Genomic DNA, 18,959 nt, shown 5'->3' with positions numbered 1-18,959 from the left:
AGGCCCTGAGGGTGCAGCCGATGAGCCGGATTCCGGGCACTCCGGAGACATTGAAAAGGAGCGGGGGGGACTTCCGAGAAGGAAAAAAAAATTTCTGCGCCGCCCGGGAATCGAACCCGGGTCGCAAGAATGGGAATCTTGCATGATACCACTACACCAGCGGCGCGACTTGTGGCGCTGTTTTCTGGCAGAGCTCATCATACTACGCGGTGCAGCGCCGTCTATGGGCTGACCACAACACTGTTCTGCCGGGCTAGCGAGGATTAGCAGCGGGTGGCCACGGCCCTTGCTGTAGGAGAGTACAGACGTGAGAGGGCTCGCAGCTACACCCGAGGGGCTTGCACAGGTATTTACCCGCTTGCAACCGCTGCTCCCCTGGCCTTGTGCAGTTCTTCTGCTACTAGCCACATTTTGCAGCTCTTTGGATTTGAATCCCGAGGTGGTCTTTAAGCCATCACACTAGCTCCAGAGTCACTGCCTCCCCCCACTTCAAATACCTTGCATAGGAGAAAAGGCCCATTTTAAACAAATATTTCATGTGCTTAATTGCAAATACAACCAGCAGCGACTCTGTGCCTTTTAGTCTTCCTAATGGAGAAATAATGAATGGGGAACAATAATAATTAATGATTAATAGAAGAATAACATGACTGATAATATAATATCCTACATTTCTACAGCACCATTCATCCTGCAGGATCCCAAAGACTATGTTATATAGAAAGCCTGCCCTTAAAATGCAGCCATCTCTGGGGTGGAAGGCAGTACTACCCAGTGCTGAATATGCAGCTCTCCCCAGTGTGGGGGAGAAGGAATTCTAGATGGCTACAACAGAGCATTTACCAAAAGTTTCACAGAACTTTTAATGTTCAGGGGAAAAAATGCAATGTCACTTAGAATGAACAATTTAAGGTGGAACTGTTTGTTGTCTGTAACTGACGGGTTTGATACATTGGGAAATGCACTGTGAGCTAAATGCAGTTAAATGGCTAAGTATAAACAGCTCAACGCCTCAATATGCAGTATGATTAAATTAATATTTCATTAATATTTCATAGATTCAAAGGCCAGCGGTGAACATTGTGATAATATAGGCTGACTTCTTGCATAGCACAATCAGCGAATCTTGCCCACTAAGGTAGTTTCTGGCTGAAGCCCATAACTGCTGTTTCAGATCGAACATATCTTTTATAAAGCCATCCAGTCTTGATTTAAAGACTGCAAGTGAGATTGATTTAACAACTGAATCCACCACCCCCAGCTAAGTTGTTCCAGTGGTTAATTATCCGTACTGTTAACAACCTGCATTACTTCTAGCCTGAATTTGTCCAGCTTCAGGTTCCAACCACTGGGCCTTGTTATGCTTTTTTCCCCCTCCACTATGAGAAATCTCTACCCCACATAAACAACAAGGAGTCTGGTGGCACCTTAAAGACTAACAGATTTATTTGGGCATAAGCTTTCGTGAGTAAAAACCTCACTTCTTCGGATGCATAGAGTGAAAGACTTTCACTCTATGCATCCGAAGAAGTGAGGTTTTTACTCACGAAAGCTTATGCCCAAATAAATCTGTTAGTCTTTAAGGTGCCACCAGACTCCTTGTTGTTTTTGTAGATACAGACTAACACGGCTACCCCCTGATACTTTACCCCACATAGGTACTCGTCAGCCATGATCAAGCCACTTCTTAACCATCTCTTCAAGAAACGAAATGGATTTAGTCTTTAGTTGAGGTTTTTCAGACCTTGATTCATTCCAGTAGCTCTTTTTTGAACCCTGAATATTTCTTTCTTTTCTGCATATTTATTACAAATTAATTATATTAAAGTAATCATTTCACAATATTTGCTTCAGCGAGGTGGCTATCTGCACTCAATGCTTACTTTAGATAGTAACACCTGGGCTCAGAAACAAACTATCCTCTTCTCCTTCGTTCTGGTCTAACTGCTATATATGCTGTTCTTTAAACGAGGAACACTGGCATGTTAAGCTAACTGAGTGATGTGATGGGCCATCTTGAGTACCTCTGTGTAATTGACATTCTGATGTGCATGAGAAAATGGAAGCCAATACTTATTTCTTTTTACTGAGAACATAGGATGAGAACATTTGACATTGGTGGGTGAGGGACCATCATCCCCTTTTGCTCCTTTCCCATCAACCCTCTTTTTCACATGCCCTGTGCTCGTCAATGGCACCAAGTCCTTCCGTGATCATTTGAAGTTTTAGGCTTTTGAGGCATCTGGCCAGCTCACTTTGATACTGTTATGCCGAAAGGTGCTAAGGCTGCCTGCCAATGGGTGAGTGGTGGGTCCAGAGACAATCACAGACCCTGTTAAAAGCAGTGGGTGCCACCCCCTCTTTCAAGTTCGGCAGAAGGAACAATCAAGCCCCGTTAGATAGCAAAGATAGCTGCAGACTTTGGTGGCAGCCACCCATGGCACTAAGCTTCATGGCAGGCCAGAGCTAACCCAGGTAGATTAACTGGGGTTGCAGGCTGTGTGCATTGGATGCTGAAAGCCAGGAGAAGCAGTTGTGAGTGTGACCCTGAGAAGAAGCAGAGGGCTTTTTGGGCACAGGGCTCGCTGGAGGGGCAGACCCGGAGATTTCTGGACAAAGAAACTGCCTGCTGCTTTTTGTTTCTAATGTGTTCAGGGAAACAGGGTGTTGTGGACATTCTTTGTAAATAAACAAGATTCCATCAAGATTATACCTGCCTTGTGTCATCAATTTCTCACGCTAATTGTAATGGAAACAAGCCTGCAAGGCCCTCAATACTGGCTAACATTGTGGCCTAAAGGAACAACAATACCATGCTATCGATAATGTGCAGACAAATGAGTGGATTATACAGAGGGGATGAGAGAGGATGCAAACCTTTCCTTAGTTCAGCTTTTCCTTTGCATTTGTAGTGCTGTGGCAGGCACTTGGGCAGAGCAGAGTGCATTCTGGAAGAGGTGTTCTTTTTTACCCAAAATGCTCTCTGCTGGCATGAGTGAGGGGTTGATCCTGCAAGAGTGGCACTGGCAGGGCTATAGCTTTGGGGAGGGTGTAGGGTGACCAGATGAGAATTCTAAAACATCGGGACCGCTGCAGGGGGAGCACCTTTTCAATTGTTACACTCACCCGTCCGAGTCTTTGGTGGCATTTCGGTGGAGGGTCCTTCAGTCACTGACGGTCTTCGGCGGCATTTCGGTGGCGGGTAATAAACCTTGCCACCAAAGAAGGAAGTACCTGCCGCTGAAATGCCGTCGAAGACCGTCGGCGACTGAAGGACCCGCCGCCAAAGTGCCGCCGAGACCCGGAAGTGCCCCTGCCTGTCATCGCTGCCTAAGCAACAAGAAAAAAAAAAAAAAAAAAAAAAAAAACAACGTCCGGTCAGGACGCGGGACAAACTGCTTGATATCGAAACAGTCCCGATTTTATCAGGACGTCTGGTCACCCTAGGAGGGTGTCTCTGTATCTACAGAGATGGCTGGAAAACATGACATATGCTTTTTAACAGCCCAGTATAATAAACTGGCATCCGAAGAAGTGGGTATTCACCCACGAAAGCTCATGTTCCTATATGGCTGTTAGTCTATAAGGTGCCACAGGACTCTTTGCTGCTTTTACAGATCCAGACTAACACAGCTACCCCTTTGATACTGGAATAGTAAAGTGATCCCTATAATGGGCAGCTGCTCAGAAGGCGTCTGGCATCACTGCAGGACATGTCCTGGGAGCAGTGTGTGAAAGGAGTGCTGGCCGGAGTTTAGCTTGCATGATGGCCCTGCAGTAGGTTCTAGCTCCCTAAGCAAGAAGAGCCCAATGTAAAACCCATTGGAGTCAATGGAAAGGCTGTCAGGGAGCAGACCTCTATAGCAGGGATTCTCAAACTGTGGGTCAGGACCCCTGAGGGGGTCATGAGGTTATTACATGGGAGGGGTTGTGAGCTGTCAGCCTCCACCCCCAAACCCTGCTTTGCCTCCAGCATTTATAATGGTGTTAAATATATAAAAAAGTGTTTTTAATTTATAAGGGGGGTTGCACTTAGAGGCTTGCTATGTGAAAGGGGTTACAAGTACAAAAGTTTGAGAACCGCTGCTCTATAGCGTCTGACATTCAGTACGGATTCCCCCCTGGAGGGCCTAGGTGCGTGGCCAAGTGGAAAAGGTTCACTCCGAGAGGGAGTGATGGCCCCGCCGCCGAATTGCCGCCGAATGGTCGGACGTGCCGCCTCCCTCTTCATTGGCCGCCCCAGGCACCTGCTTGCTATGCTGGTGCCTGGAGCCGGCCCTGGGATTCTCTCTTCTAACACACCCACTATGCGGCCACACTGACTTCTCAAACCTCTGCCTCTGCAGCATGCTGCATGTCTCCCATGTGTAGGATGTTTATCTGTCCTGACCTTGGAGTGAAATATAATGGCTTGCAGGGCCCCTGATCCTGACAACAGCTTTGATGAGAATATTGTTGAACCAGGGTTTGTTGTTCCTAGGGAGAGCTGGGCTGTGGTTTGATTCCTAGCACAAACAGTTGCACTGTTTAAGAATTGTTCCTGCTCTAAAAGCAGCACCAGCTATTTAAAGATCCAGGCTGCTCCAGAGTGGCAGGGACCGTTCTGCTGAAGCCTCACTCTGAGAAGGTGGCACCTCACATTGCCCCTGCCGACTCACTCTTTCTGGCCAGTTCAAGACACAGCACTGACGGGCTCAGCGGGGAGTCACAGCCTGCTCTCCTTGCCAAGGGGAGGATGTCTGGGCAGGTTGGGAAGAAGGGTAACCCTGACCCTGAGAAGTGCTGCACCCCGATAAGGCCTCAGCATCAGGCCCTGCAAAGAAAACCACCAGATAGGGAATTCCAGAGTATCTTTCAGGTAACTCCAATCCCCAGTGGGGTAGCAGCTCCATGCCAGCAGTCCAGGTTAGGTCAGCGTTTCTCAAACTGGGGTCCCCTGGGGGTTCCCAAAGATACACCAGTGGGTCCAGGGGCCCCACTGATCAACTCTTCCTTTCCTCTCTCCCTCAACTCCTCCCCATCCCTCCCAGCGCCTCCTTGGCATGAAGGTTCCATGCCGCTCCTGGAAGTGGCCAGCACATCCCTGCAGCCGGGGGAGCAGGGGGCCTCCCAGAGCCTGTACCGCGCATGCCCTCCTACACTCCAATCACCTGCCCCAGCCTGGTAAAAGTGAGTGAGGGTGGGGGAGAGCAAGCGATGGAGGTAGCGGGGATGGAGTGAGCCGGGGTGTAGCCTTGGGGAAGGGGTGGGCCAGGAGCAGGGCCTTGGGGAAGGGGGTGGGGAAATGGCTGAGTAGGGAGGCTTGGGGGTCCCCAAAATTTTTTAAATCAAAATGGGGGTCCTTGGGTTGCTAAAGTTCCAGAACTGCTGGGTTAGGTGACAGTTTCCAGTCAGAGCCTGATTTTGAAACCGCTGCTCCCATTCTCACTTCCCCCACAATAAAGGAGTCCCCCTGGGAGTGGCAACATGGGGGTGAGACTAGAGAAGTAAAATTTCCAGAAATTTTGAAGGCATGGAAAAAGCGGTTCCCCACCACCATCACCACCTTTTTTTAGGACAAAACCAGATTTTTTTGGGAAAAACAGAAGTATCTGCAGTAGTTACTTAACAAAACTAAAGTTTTTTTACTGCTTTAAGAATAAGAAATGTATTATGTATAATTTAGCATGTAAAAAAGTCCTATTTGGTATATTTATGAAATAAATAAGTATAAATTCTTTAGTTGTGACTGAAGTACTAATGACAAGTACACCTAGTATTGGAGTGGGGCTGTAGCTGCACACTAACGTCCTTAGAGGGGTTTTTTTTTTAACAGTTGGCAAATAGAAAATAAACGTGATCTGACATTATCATGCCAATACAGAAGAAACTCATGTTTCTAAAGAAAAAGTTCAGAAAGTGAACATCACTATAATGTGGTTAACAGAGCACAATATTATTGACTAACAGTCTATCATCATATAGACAGTGAGGGTCATAACTGTAGATAAAATCAGCCCTCCTATGAATGGTATAATATAACTTACACAGTTGCTAATGTATTCTCGGAAATGCTAGCATAGCACAAGTTTTGCCTTCCTCTTTCACTGTTCATTCTAAGAGGAAACATTTCATATAAGAGTTTCTTTTCAATTTCCCCCCAAATTTCCAGTTTTTCCATATATGGCCTCAGTGGGGAAAACATTTTTTTCCCAAAGTTTTTTCTTCCCTCCTCCCCCCGACTCTCACAGCTCTAGATGAGACAGCTGAAATCCTAACTCCACTTGCCAAGGAGAAGACTTTGCCCTGGTATCCATCACAGCACAAGGGGCAGAGGAGCAGCGAATCCGGCACCTTGAAGCAAGGGAGAGTTTTGCTTCAGGGAGTGGCGGATCAGCATTTCATGCTTTCTGGGGAGCAGAGAATTTTTTAATGCTGGACAAAATTGTTGGCCCTTCACCGACAACCATTGTCCCACCACTCTTCCAAGTGTATTTTTCAAGTGGCTCCTCCTCTCTAGAACCACCCCCCCCCCCCACTCTCCATAGAGCTGATGCTCACATTTGGTCTGGCTCCTGTGGCTGAGTGGCAAGTTTTCTCCCCTCTTCCTCCTCCTTTGAGGCAAAGCCTGAACCCACAAGTGGCTTGGATGACCATCACCCTCCCTTAGGAGCTGAGGTTGTCACAGCTCCTGAAAGGCACAAAGCCAGATTGGTCTTGTTCTCTCATGTCACAGGGTGTTAAGATGCCACCAAGCTAACGGTGCTGCTATGCTCCTGTCCGTTGCAAACATCTGCCCCCCATTGCCATCTCCTTTCTACGTGCATTTCCTCTGGGGATTGGATTGCCACTTTTGGTTAGACATTCCTGGAGGTTTCATCACATGGCATAACTTTTAATTAAAGATTAATCTTTCATTCCTGGAGACTCCAGGATGATCCTGGAGGATTGGCAACCCTAGCTGGGGAGTTTAGCCCACATGCAGCATGAGGTGCCTGGTTTGGCTCAGATACAGCATCTGGTGGTTTGTGCTCAGTGACTTAGGCACAAGTAAATCAAACCAGCCCAAGCTCAGGGCCGGTATTAGACTCGCTGGGGCCCAGGGCAGAAAGCCGAAGCCTGAGCCCCACTACCTGGGGCTGAAGCCCAAGCCCAAGCAATTTAACTTTGTGGGGCCCCACTGTGACATGGGGCCCCGGACAACTGCCCTGCTTGCTATTCCCTAACACTGGCCCTGTCAGGGCCCAGGCGAATGGCTCAGCAGAGCTTGGAGCCAAAATGCTGCCTGGCTTCCTGATGCTCCCACCACTACTATAGGGTTACCATATTTCCACAAGCAAAAAAGAGGACACTGGGGGGGGGAGGAGCCCCCCTCTAGCCCCGCCCCTGCCCGACCCCCATCCACTCCCTCCCACTTCCCACCCCCTGATTGCCCCCCTCAGAACCCCCAACCCCCTCCCCGCTCCTCGTCCCCTGACTGCCCCCTCCTGGGACCCCTGCCACTAACTGCCCCCTAGGACCCCACCGCTTATCTAAGCCGCCCTGCTTCTTGTCCCCTGACTGCCCCCTGCTGAGAACGCCCTACGACCCTACCTGTCCCCTGACTGCCCCAACCCTTATCCACACCCCCACCCCATATTCACACCCCCACCCCCAGACAGACCCCCGGGGACTCCCATGCCCTATCCAACTGCTCCCCGCCCCCGACAGGACCCCCAGAACTCCTGACCCATCCCACCCCCTCTGCTCCCTGCCTGCCTCGACCCCTCTCCACACCCCTGCACCCCTGACAGCCCCCCCAGAACCCCAGACCCATCTAACCCCCCCTGCTCCCTGTCCCTGACTGTCCCAACCCCTCTCCACACCCTTGCCCCCCTGACATCCCCCCCCCCAAACTCCCGACCCATTCAACCCCCCCTCCCTGTCCCCTGACCAGGGCCAGCTTTAAAGAGCCCAGGAATCGGGCTGCACTCCGGCCGGGGTTGCGGGGCTTGGTGCTGGGCCGGAGGTGCTCAGCCGGCGCTGCTGGGGCCTGAGCCGGGCCGGGTCCGGGCCGGGGGTGCTGGGGCCCGAGCCGGGCCGGCGCTGCTGGGGCCCGAGCCGGGCCGGGTCCGGGCGGGCTAGGGTGACCAGACAGCAAGTATGAAAAATCAGGACAGGGGTGGGGGGTAATAGGAGCCTATATAAGAAAAAGATCCAAAAATCAGGACTATCCCTATGAAATCAGGACATCTGGTCACCCTAGGGCGGGCGCTGCTGGGGCCCGAGCCTGGCTGGCGCTGCTGGGGCCCGAGCCAAGCCGGGCCGGGTCCGGGCTGCAGGTGCTGGGGCCCGAGCCGGGCCGGCGCTGCTGGGGCCCGAGCAAGGCCGGGTCCGGGCTGGGGGTGCTGGGGCCCGAGCTGAGCCGGGCCGGGTCCGGGCTGGGGGTGCTGGGGCCCGAGCCAGGCCGGCGCTGCTGGGGCCCGAGCCGGGCCGGGCCGGGTCCGGGCTGGGGGTGCTGGGGCTAGGGTGACCAGACACCAAGTGTGAAAAATCGGGACGGGGGTGGGGGGTAATAGGAGCCTATATAAGAAAAAGACCCTATAAAATCGGGACATCTGGTCACCCTAGCTGGGGCCCGAGCCGGGCCGGGTCCGGGCTGGGGGTGCTGGGGCCCGAGCTGGGCCGGAGCTGCTGGGGCAGCCGGGCGCCGCTCGGCCGGGGCCGGAGGGAGCCTCTCGGCCAAGGCCGCGCCTCCCCGGAGCTCTCCTCCTCGCGCCCCCCCCCCCCGCCCCAGCTTACCTGCTGCTGCCTCCCGCTTGCCCCTGCTTCTTTTCAGACTTCCCGCGAAGATCTGATTCGCGGGAAGCAGGGGAGGGGGAGGAGCAGGGGGCGGAGCGTTCAGGGGAGGGAGGAGGGGGAAGACAGCTGCGGGCCAGACAGCATGGTAAGGCTGCAGGGGATGGGGGGAGCCGGGAAGGGGCTTTGGGTGCCCAGTGGCGCTTGGCCGCCGCTTTTCTATCTATAAATAGCCGACTGGGGGAAATCCCGGACATTTTTAGATTTTTAAAAATCCCCCCTGGACAGCTATTTATAGACCGAAAAGCCGGACATGTCCGGAGAAATCCGGACATATGGTAGCCCTACACCACTAGCATAGGCGCTGACTCCGTGGATGCTCTGGGGCTGGAGCACCCATGAGGAAAAAATGCCAGCCCCCCATCAGCTGCCTTTCCCTCCTCCCCCCCCGATCAGCGTTTCATGGAATGCAGGAGGCTGGGGGTGGGGGGAAGAGGGCCAGGGGGGAGGAGAGAGGTTGCGGCATGCTTGGGGGAGGGGTTGGAACGGAGCAGGGCTGGGTGGGGCAGAGCTAGGGATCGAGCACCACCCCCCTCCCCAGCACATTGGAAACTCGGGCCTGTGATTACTAGGCCGCAGCCTGCTGCTCTCTCAGTCCATGATGGGGCGGTTTGGGTAGAGTTATCCTACGTCCGGGTTTTCCCCGACATGACCTGTTTTTTGGTCCTCCAATCTCCATCTGGGTGGATTTTTGAACACAAACAAATGTCCATGATTTTTCCTTGCTCGTCCTTTTTCTTTGCTTTCAGAGCTGGAGAGCGGCGGCTGCTGGCTGGGTGCCCAGCTCTGAAGGCAGGGCCACCACTCTGCAGCCAGGGCCGGCTCTAGGATTTTTGCCGCCCAAAGCAAAAACAATTTTGGCTGCCCCCCCCCCCCACTATTTAATTACCCCACCCCCGGCCCCGCCTCAACTCCGCCCTTTCCCCAAATCCCCAGCCCTGCCTCCTCCCCCCAGGCTCTCAAGCCTAGGAAGGAGGGAGGGAGGGAGGGAGGGTGAGAAGCGGCGCGGCGCCGCAGCCGCTCGGGATCTCCCCCTCCCTCCCAGGTTTGAGAGCCTGGGAGGGAGGGGGAGACCCTGAGCTGCCGCGGCGCGCGAAACAGCCTATTCGCACGCCGCTGCTCCCCCTCCCTCCCAGGCTTGAGAGCCTGGGAGGGAGGGCGAGTAGCGGCACGCGAATCAGCTGATTCGCGCGCCGTGGCAGCAGCAGCAGAGGTGAGCTAGGGCGGCCGGGGCACATTTTTAGGGGCGGCATTCTGGCGCCGGCCATGCCGCCCCTAAAAATGTGCCGCCCCAAGCACCAGCTTGTTTTGTTTGTGCCTAGAGCCGGCCCTGTCTGCAGCAGTGCTGAAGTAAAGGTGGCATGGTATGATATTGCCATAGAAACTGTACCCCCCTACCCTCTTCAGCTCTCCCTCCACCCGGCAGTGTCCTCTATTTGGGAATTTGAAATATGGTAACCATAAATTTGGGGGCCACAGTCAGCTTCACACTGAATCTGCAGGGTCAACATTTCTCTGCTAACGTTTTGCTGATGTCTGTGTCTGGGGTCTCTGGGCAGACGCAGCCTGGAGGAAGGGGGTCATTGAAGTAGACCCTCCCCCAGCCACTCTTTCTACTTATGCCATGGCTTCCAAACATGAGGGTTCCCACTAGCTGCACATCAAGCCAGGCAGGAGATGGTGTGACATTGGATGGGTCTGGTTCCAAGGAGGGAGTGCAGATGTGTTACGCAGTTAGGGGGGTTCTGATCCTCTCAGCACCATTACAGTGTCGGCTGTGTGTAACTCGCCCCATATTAACAGCTGTGGTGCGAGCTCACACATGCGTCCGGCCATGTCATCTCACATGCGGCCAGACCTGTCACTGTGAATCGGACCAGCTACTGTCAATTGTACCAGGAATTTGGAAAATACACTTGTGTTGTGCAGTGAGTCCAACCTCCTTCTCTGCTCCTTTCAGGCTCTCTCGCTCCTCCCAGGTCACGCCCTGCTCTGCCAGCATTTCTGCAGCCACCCCAGTCTCTTGGGGAATTGCCCCTGTGCCTTCTTGCTCCCAGCCCATGGGTGTGATCAGGTCACTCCCCTCCCTGAGTGGCTCCACCCGCTGTCCCCTCAAATGTAAACTACTTGTCACCTTCTTCCAAGCTATCCATAGCACTGCCCCTTCCCAGTTATCCTCTCTGGTCGTCCCTCCCTCCATCCACACTGCTGATCTTGTATGCAGTGTAGTTGTAGCTGTGTCAGTCCCAGGATATTATAGAACTATTACACATTATTATTGCCTGTTATCTCTATTCCTGATCGTGTCAGTCTCTCACCCAGCCATCATCTCCTTGCCTGGCCTCACCTTCCTGGGCTCACCTGCCAGGCCCCCGCGCTGGCAATGTTTAGGTCAGACTTCCTTCTGCCGTGCTTGCTGCCTACCAGGAATCTCACTGATATGTATAAAAAAATTTCCTCTTTGTTGTTCTGTTTTCCTGACCCCCATCTCCCTGTCTGTCTTTACACTGGGGCAGTGATCACCCGTTCCTGACTGGAAAGCACCTGGCACTTTGTGGGAGCTACCACAACCAAAATGTAATCCTGCGGGGAAGGAGCATTCCACCACCCCCCACTCCACCCCAGTGTACGGTACTGCACAGGGGCAGGCCAAAGACGAATCATCTGGCCCAATGGGTGCAGGACGGGGTCTTTCCTACAGACACAGAGCCAGTATCCCCGGTATCGCTCCACTGAAGCCAGTGGAATTATACAGTGATGAACGGGCACTGCACAGTTAAGTGAAATCTCATTTGAACTGATTTAACTTTGTGCCAGAGCCTCAGGGCAGACACGAGACACCAGCCAGGCCTTTAGCTGCAAGGGGTGCAGGATGGAAAGCTACAGCTCCTAAGCAAATAGACAGAACCCTCCTGACTCCCTTGAGGAGCCTTCCTCAACAAACACTTGTCACTTCTGACCCAGAGGCAGGGGAATCTCACTGTGGTGATGACAGTTGCTAGTGCAAATAGGCCAGGCTGGTGGAACATGAACCTTGGAACATTTCTAAGCACCTGTGCAAATAATCATAATAATAATTTTTAAAAAATGGATTCTGTGCTATGGATTCCCTTTTTTTATGCCTTTCGCAAATATAGGCTTAAAGTCCCCAGTGAGTAAGGGACAAACAGGAAGGCTTTAAAAGGATGAGAGCAGGCATATGTTATTATTATTGTTTATGATTTGCATTGGTCTGGGACCCCATTGTGCTAGGTGCTATGCACACCCAGGACACACAGAAATCTGACCCTCGGGTGGACACAGACAGATGGGGGAGATACAAGGAAACCAGGAGACAGCTTGGTGGGCTATGGCCTTGTAGTGGGGTGGTCACCCCGCTCCTGCCCTGAGGGGGTTAAAGCAGCCCTAGAGAGGGCTGTGGTGGAGAAATGTTAGGCTGATTGGGGAAGCAGCCACAGGTGGGGCCATGCCCCAATCAGGCCACAGCTGGCCCTATAAGACGGCTGAGGGCCAGAGACTAAGGCCTGGTCTACACTAGCCTGTTATTTCGGAATTAGCCGAGTTATTTCGAAAAAAAAAATGATTCTGTCCACATGACCAAACGTTGGGTTTTTTTCGATTTAAAGAGCTCTTTAATTCGATTTCTGTACTCCACCTCGGCAAGTGGAGTAGCGCTTAAATTGAGATCGCAATCCCGGGTTAAAGGTATTGTGGATGCAATTCGATGTTATTGGCCTCTGGGAGCTATCCCAGGATGCTCCCTTGTGACCGTTCTGGTCAACCTCTCAACTCCAATGCACTAGCAAGGTGAGCAGGAAAAGCCCAGGGAAGTTTTGAATTTCATTTCCTGTTTGGTCACCAGCAGCACAGGTGACCAGCAGCACAGTCCATCATCACAGGCGACCACGCAGAGTCCACCATCACAGGAGATCACGCAGTCCCAGATTCGCAGACGAGCTCCAGCATGGTCCGAACGGGAGGTACTGGATCTCATCGCATGCTGGGGAGACGAGTCTGTTATGGCAGAACTACGTTCCAAAAAAAGGAACGCAAATACCTACGCTAAAGGCTCCAGGGCCATGACGGAAAGAGGCTACTCCAGGGACACAGAGCAGTGTTGACCAAAAATCAAGGCGCTCAGGCAAGCATACCAAAAAGCCAGGGAGGCAAACGGGTGCTCTGGGTCACAGCCCCATACATTCCGCTTTTACCGTGAGCACCAAGCAATTATGGGGGGTGATGCCACCACTACCCCACCACTGTCCGTGGACACCTGCAAGGGGGGAGTTGCATGGAGCGAGGAGGAAGAGACATTGGAGGATGAAGAGGAGGAGGAAGAGGAGGACAGTGCACAGGCGGCAAGTGGGGAATCCGTTTCCCCCCCTAGCCAGGAACTAATCTTAACGTTGGATCCAATAGCCTCCCTTCACTCCCAAGGCGGGTTCCTGTTCCATGACCCTAGAGAAGGTACTTCTGGTGAGTGAGAGCCTGATTAGAGCCACGCGGTGGGGGGTGAGCCACGCTGGGTTGTTCGCGTTTAGAGTAAATGACTCAGCCCATCCCTGTTCTGAGCCTGATCTGAGCCACCGGGGGGAGGGGAGGGGGGCTTGTTGTGTGCAGTGATCATCCCAGAGACCCCGCAGGCCCTCCTTTTATATGGCAAACCCACCAGGCATTGCTTGCTGTGGGAAAGGGGTCCCAGCAGTTTGAAAGCATTGAAATGAATGTAGAAGAAGCAGAACCCCGCGTGCCCCTAGGGACTGCCTGCAAGATGAATTCTGTTGCCCAGCCGTGTGTGATGGCTTACTCATACCAAAGTGCCCCCTTTGTTCTCTGCAATGTATTTTTTAAAATACTACCCTCCCTTTTTCTCCTCCAGCAGGTGCAAATGTTTCAACGCGGCCCCTATCTACTCCATCCCAGAGGCTGGTCCAGATTAGAAGGCAGAAAAAACGAACTCGGGACGACATGTTCGCCGAGCTCATGCAGTCCTTCCGCACTGATAGGGCCCAGCTGAATGAATGGAGGCAAACAATTGCAGAGTCCCGTAAAGCATTACAGGAACACAAAAAGAGGAGGGAGGCACGCGATGAGAGCAGGCAGGATGCTATGGTCAAGCTCATGGGGGAGCAAACTGACATGCTCCGCTGTATGGTGGATCTAATGCGGGAAAGGCAGCAAGACCATAGACTTCCGCTGCAGCCCCTGTATAATCAAACTCCCTCCTCCCCAAGTTCCATAGCCTCCTCACCCAGACGCCCAAGAACATGAGCGGGGAGGCTACAGGGACCCACACGCTCAACCCCAGAGGATCGCCCAAGCACTAGAAAGCTGGCATATGCAAACTTTTGATTTGGTTTCTGGACTTGTCCTTCCCTCCTCCACCCCCCTAACTCAACCCCCCCCCCACCCCGTCTACCTTCTAATTTCTCTCAATGCATTGTGCATCAAATAATAAAGAACAGTTTTTAAAAAAAAATTGACTTTATTTCCTTTCATATATATAGGGTGCGGGTAACTTCAAGAGAAACAAACACAACTGTCACACCGTACCCTGGTCAGTCATGAAACTGGCTTTCAAAGCTTCTCTGATGCGCAGCACACCCTGCTGCGCTCTTCTAATCGCCCTGTTGTCTGGCTGTGCGAAATTGGCAGCCAGGCGAGTTGCCTCAACTTCCCACCCCACCATAAAAGTCTCCCCCCTTACTGTCACAGATATTGTGGAGCACACAACAAGCAGCAGTTACAATTGGAATATTGTAATTGAGTCAGTAAACTGCGCTAGTGCCCTTTCAAATGTCCAAAAGCACATTCTACCACCATTCTGCACTTGCTCAGCCTACAGTTGAACTGCTCCTTACTACTGTCCAGGGTGCCTGTGTACGGCTTCATGAGCCATGGCATTAAGGAGTAGGCTGGGTCCCTGAGGATAACTATAGGCATTTCAACATCCCCAACAGTAATTTTCTGGTCTGGGAAGTAAGTCCCTTCCTGCAGTTGTTCAAACAGACCAGAGTTCCTGAAGATGTGAGCGTCATGCACCTTTCCCGGCCATCCCACGTTGATGTCAGTGAAACGTCCCTTGTGATCCACCAGTGCTTGCAGCACCATGGAAAAATACCCCTTGTGGTTTATTGTCTGGTCGCCACGGTGTGCCGGGGCCAAGATTGGGATATGCATTCTGTCTATCGCCCCGCCGCAGTTAGGGAACCCCAGCGCATTGAAGTCATCCACAGAGGTCTGCACATTTCCCAAAGTCACTACCCTTGATAGCAGCTGGTCAATGATTGCGTTGGCTACTTGCAGCACAGCAGCCCCTACAGTAGATTTGCCCACTCCAAACTGATTCCCGACAGACCGGTAGCTGTTGGGCGTTGCAAGCTTCCACAGTGCTATGGCCACTCGCTTCTCAACAGTGAGGGCTCTCATTTTTGCAGGGCCGGCGCTACCATTTAGGCAAACTAGGCGGTTGCCTAGGGCGCCAAGATTTGGGGGTGCCAAAAAGCAGTGTCCCCAATTTTTTTTTACAGCATTCTTATGGCCCCTCCCCGAGCGCGTGGTCACTGTTCCACTTCTCCCGCCTCCCAGGCTTGCAGCACCAATCAGCTGTTTGGCGCTGCAAGCCTGGGAGGGGAGGAGAATTAGAGCGGGGGCGGCATGCTCAGGGAGGAGGCGGAGCAGAGGTGTGCTGTGGTGGGGAGCTGCCGCACGGCTCCCCGGGGGCGCCTCAGGGCGGAGTGGGGCGCAGGGAGCTGCCGCAGGGCTGGGGGGAGGGGGGCGCAAGGTGGAAGTTTCGCCTAGGGTGCGAAACTTCCTTGCTCCGGCCCTGCATTTTGGTGTCTTTGTGCTTCAGGGCAGGGGACAGCAAGTCACAAAGTTCCATGAAAGTAGCCCTACACATACAAAAGTTTCGCAGCCACTGGGAATCATCCCAGACCTGCAACACTATGCGATCCCACCAGTCTGTGCTTGTTTCTCGGGCCCAAAATCGGCGTTCCACAGCATGAAACTGGCCCAATGCCACCATGATCTCCCAATCGCCACATGCCGTGCATCTAGGAACGTCTGTGTCCATGTCCTCATCAGTATAGTAATCGCACTGTCGTTGCTTCCTTGCCTGGTTTTGCAGGTACTGAACATACTGCTGGATAATGCACAAGGTATTTACAATGGTCAAAACTGCAGCAGAGATCTGAGCGGGCTCCATGTTTGCCGCGCAATGGCGCCTGTACGGCTAATCCTTGAAAAAGGGAGCGAAATGAGCTGTTCGATTCAAGATGGCCGATAAAAGGCGGTAAATGGTTGTCTTCTGTAGCTTCCATGGGAGCCCAGGACAGCTTCCGCCACTTTCTCCAGATAGTCTGTGCGGCTCTGTTCATGATGGGCGAGAAACAGCAGGGAATTGTTGCCTTCTGTAGCTTCCACGGGAGCCCAGGACCGACAACATGGAAAAAGCAGAGAGAGCAGAGTTTGCGGCGGAAGCGTGAGCAGAGTTTGTGGCGGAAGCTGTGCGGCTCTGTTCACGATGGCCGAGAAATGGCGGGAAATTGTTGCCTTCTGTAGCTTCCACGGGAGCCCAGCACAGACAATCTGAAGAAAGCAGCGGAAGCTGTGCGGCTCTGTTCACGATGGCCAAGGACATTCGAAGTGGATTCAACATACGAGGAGAACGTGCTGCACCGTCTGCTGGCAGCATGGCGTCTACCATAGCTTTCACGGAGGGAGGAGCGAGTGACGGCACATACCCAGAAAAACCCGTGAGAATGTTTTTGCCCCATCATGCACTGGGAGCTTAACCCACAATTCCAGCGGCAGAGACTGCGGGAACTGTGGGATAGCTACCACAGTGCACCGCTCCGACATTCAATGCTAGCCTTGGTACTGTGGACGCACTCCGCCGAATTCACGCGCTTTAGTGGGGACACATAACATCAAATGTATGAACTCAATTCTGGAAATTCGAATAAAATAACTTTGAATTAATTTCGTACTGTAGACTTACTCTGAGACATGAACACTCTCTCTAGCTTCCTAGAGAGAGAAGGACCTGGCTGCCTGGGAAGCTGAGAAGGGTATCTAGGGTGGCGCAGTGCTGGGGAAGGGCAAAGGGAGCCAGGGAGCTCCAGCCTAGCAAAGCCCCAGGCTGCAGGCTGAGTTAAGGGCCCACAAAAGGGTACTAGGGCTGCAGAGGGGCAGCCCAGATATAGGCAGAGGCAGCTGGTCCAACCCCCCTTGCCAATGATGAGTGGTTAGCAGACTGCTGTCTGCCCCAGGGAGCGGGGGCTAGATGGAGACTGGCAGTAGCCACTGAGGCAAGGTGGGGATAGGGGGTTAGGGGTTCCCCTGGGAGGGAGACCCAGAGTGAGGGGTACTGTGGTAGGCAGAACCCCTGGGCAAAGGGCACCGGGGTCTGGGAGGGACATGGGGCCAGCGGCAGGTGAGACACCAGCCTGCAGAGGGCGCTCCAGGCTGGAAAGAGCTAATTCCTGGGATGAACAGCAGGAGGCGCCGCGCCGGTGAGTTGTTGCACCGCTACAGGCCTGAGCACACTAGCGGGCCAGCTGTTGAAAGTAACTATTTAATGGTTAAGATGGAGGGCCTTGCATAGTGCAGCCCCCCCGAGGAGCTCAGAACAGCTTACCAAACAGGCATGCTTTTCTGGGGAAACTTGAGGCACAGATGAATTAAGTGACTTTCTAAAGATCAGTTAGGGAGTCAGTGGCAGGAAGAGAACCCAGGAGTTCTGGTTTTCAGTCTGCCGCTTTACCCCTCAGTTCTATCTTCCCCTATCTGTCAAGCCCTGGCAACATGTGATGCCATCACTGACCCCTAGATCTGAGCAGGGTGGGTAGGAACATTATACCTTGGTGGTGTTGCTGTCAGCAGGTGGCAAGGGAACCAACAATCCCTAACTCTATATGGGCCCCAAATCTGCTTGCACTGACTTTCCACAGCCAGGGCTCCCACTGGCTGGGAGCAGGATTGTGCCTGTGATGGGATCCCCGGGGTGCAGCCTGGGACTGTTGTACTCCCTTAACTCTCCAGCTTGGGCTGTCTCTCACAATGCTTTGCTAGTGACAAGGGGCAAACCCCTCCAGGCCCTGTTATCACTTAGCACAACAGCATGTGGAGCCCCACACCCAGCTAGATTGCATGAATGCTCCCAGAGCCACTCATGAAGCACACAGGGAAAGGCACCGGCCAGATTCCCCCAGCTCCCAGCACTGTACCTAAGGAATATACCATCTTGCACTGCTCATCTTGATCAGTGCAAATTTATTAATTGGTTCATCACTTCATCAATGGAAAATGGATATACACTAGCCTTTGTACCCTGAGCAGTTTTACCACACACTTCATACAAATTCACTGGTAAAGATAAACAGTAAAACAAATTTATTGATGACAAAAGATAGATTTTAAGAGATTATAAGTGATAGGCAAAAAGTCAGAGTAGTTACCAAAAGAAAATAAAAAATAAGCACGCAGTCTAAACTCTCAACCGTATTAGACTGGACAACATCTATTAAGCAGTTTTTCTCACTCCACTGGATATTGCAGTCCTAAATATACAGGTTTGTCCCTTAAACCTGGGCCCATCTCTTCTGTTGGAGTCTTCAGTCTTCTTTTGAGTGTCTTTGTTGCTTGCAGCATAGGTGGGGGCAGGAGAAAGGCGAAGCATGGGCCCCCTGTGTTCTGTTTTATACCCTCAGTCCACGTGCTTGGAGAACACATGTCCAGGCATGTCTGGTGGGCATTGCTGAGTCCTCAGTCATGGTTGAGCAATTCCCCTGGTGTGGCCTTATGAAGGTGAGTCATTGAATTGTAGCTCCCCTACTGGACAATGGCTGGTGATGTCTGCTGCTCAGCGCCCACCTGGGTGTTGATTACCTCCCTTGTCATTGTCTCTGGAGAGCTAGTATCTGGGTGCCTCCCAAACCCACAGAATATTTTAATGACAACCATATAACCCAATTTTCATAACTTCATACACAGTAATGATATACATATTTAGACTGAAAAATGACTTTCAGCAGATCCTATCCTTTCCCCTGATACCTCATATGGCCTGCTTTATATGCAATATCACAGTTATATATAAATGAGGAATATGGGGGTTACAAGAAGCTACCCCAAGGTAT

At 52.5% G+C, this 18,959-nt stretch overlaps 1 non-coding gene across 1 annotated transcript; it reads right to left on the bottom strand.

The window, feature by feature from the left end:
- Window positions 1–95: 95 nt before the first annotated feature.
- TRNAG-CCC (transfer RNA glycine (anticodon CCC)) lies at window positions 96–166 on the bottom strand. Its single transcript has one exon. It is a non-coding gene; the product is annotated as a tRNA-Gly (tRNA).
- Window positions 167–18,959: the final 18,793 nt, after the last annotated feature.

The sequence above is a fragment of the Chrysemys picta genome, chromosome 10, assembly GCF_011386835.1.
Source record: "Chrysemys picta bellii isolate R12L10 chromosome 10, ASM1138683v2, whole genome shotgun sequence".
Classification (NCBI taxonomy): domain Eukaryota; kingdom Metazoa; phylum Chordata; order Testudines; family Emydidae; genus Chrysemys; species Chrysemys picta.
The sequence above is the reverse complement of the archived record's forward strand: the minus strand, read 5'-3'. Positions and strand labels throughout refer to the sequence as shown.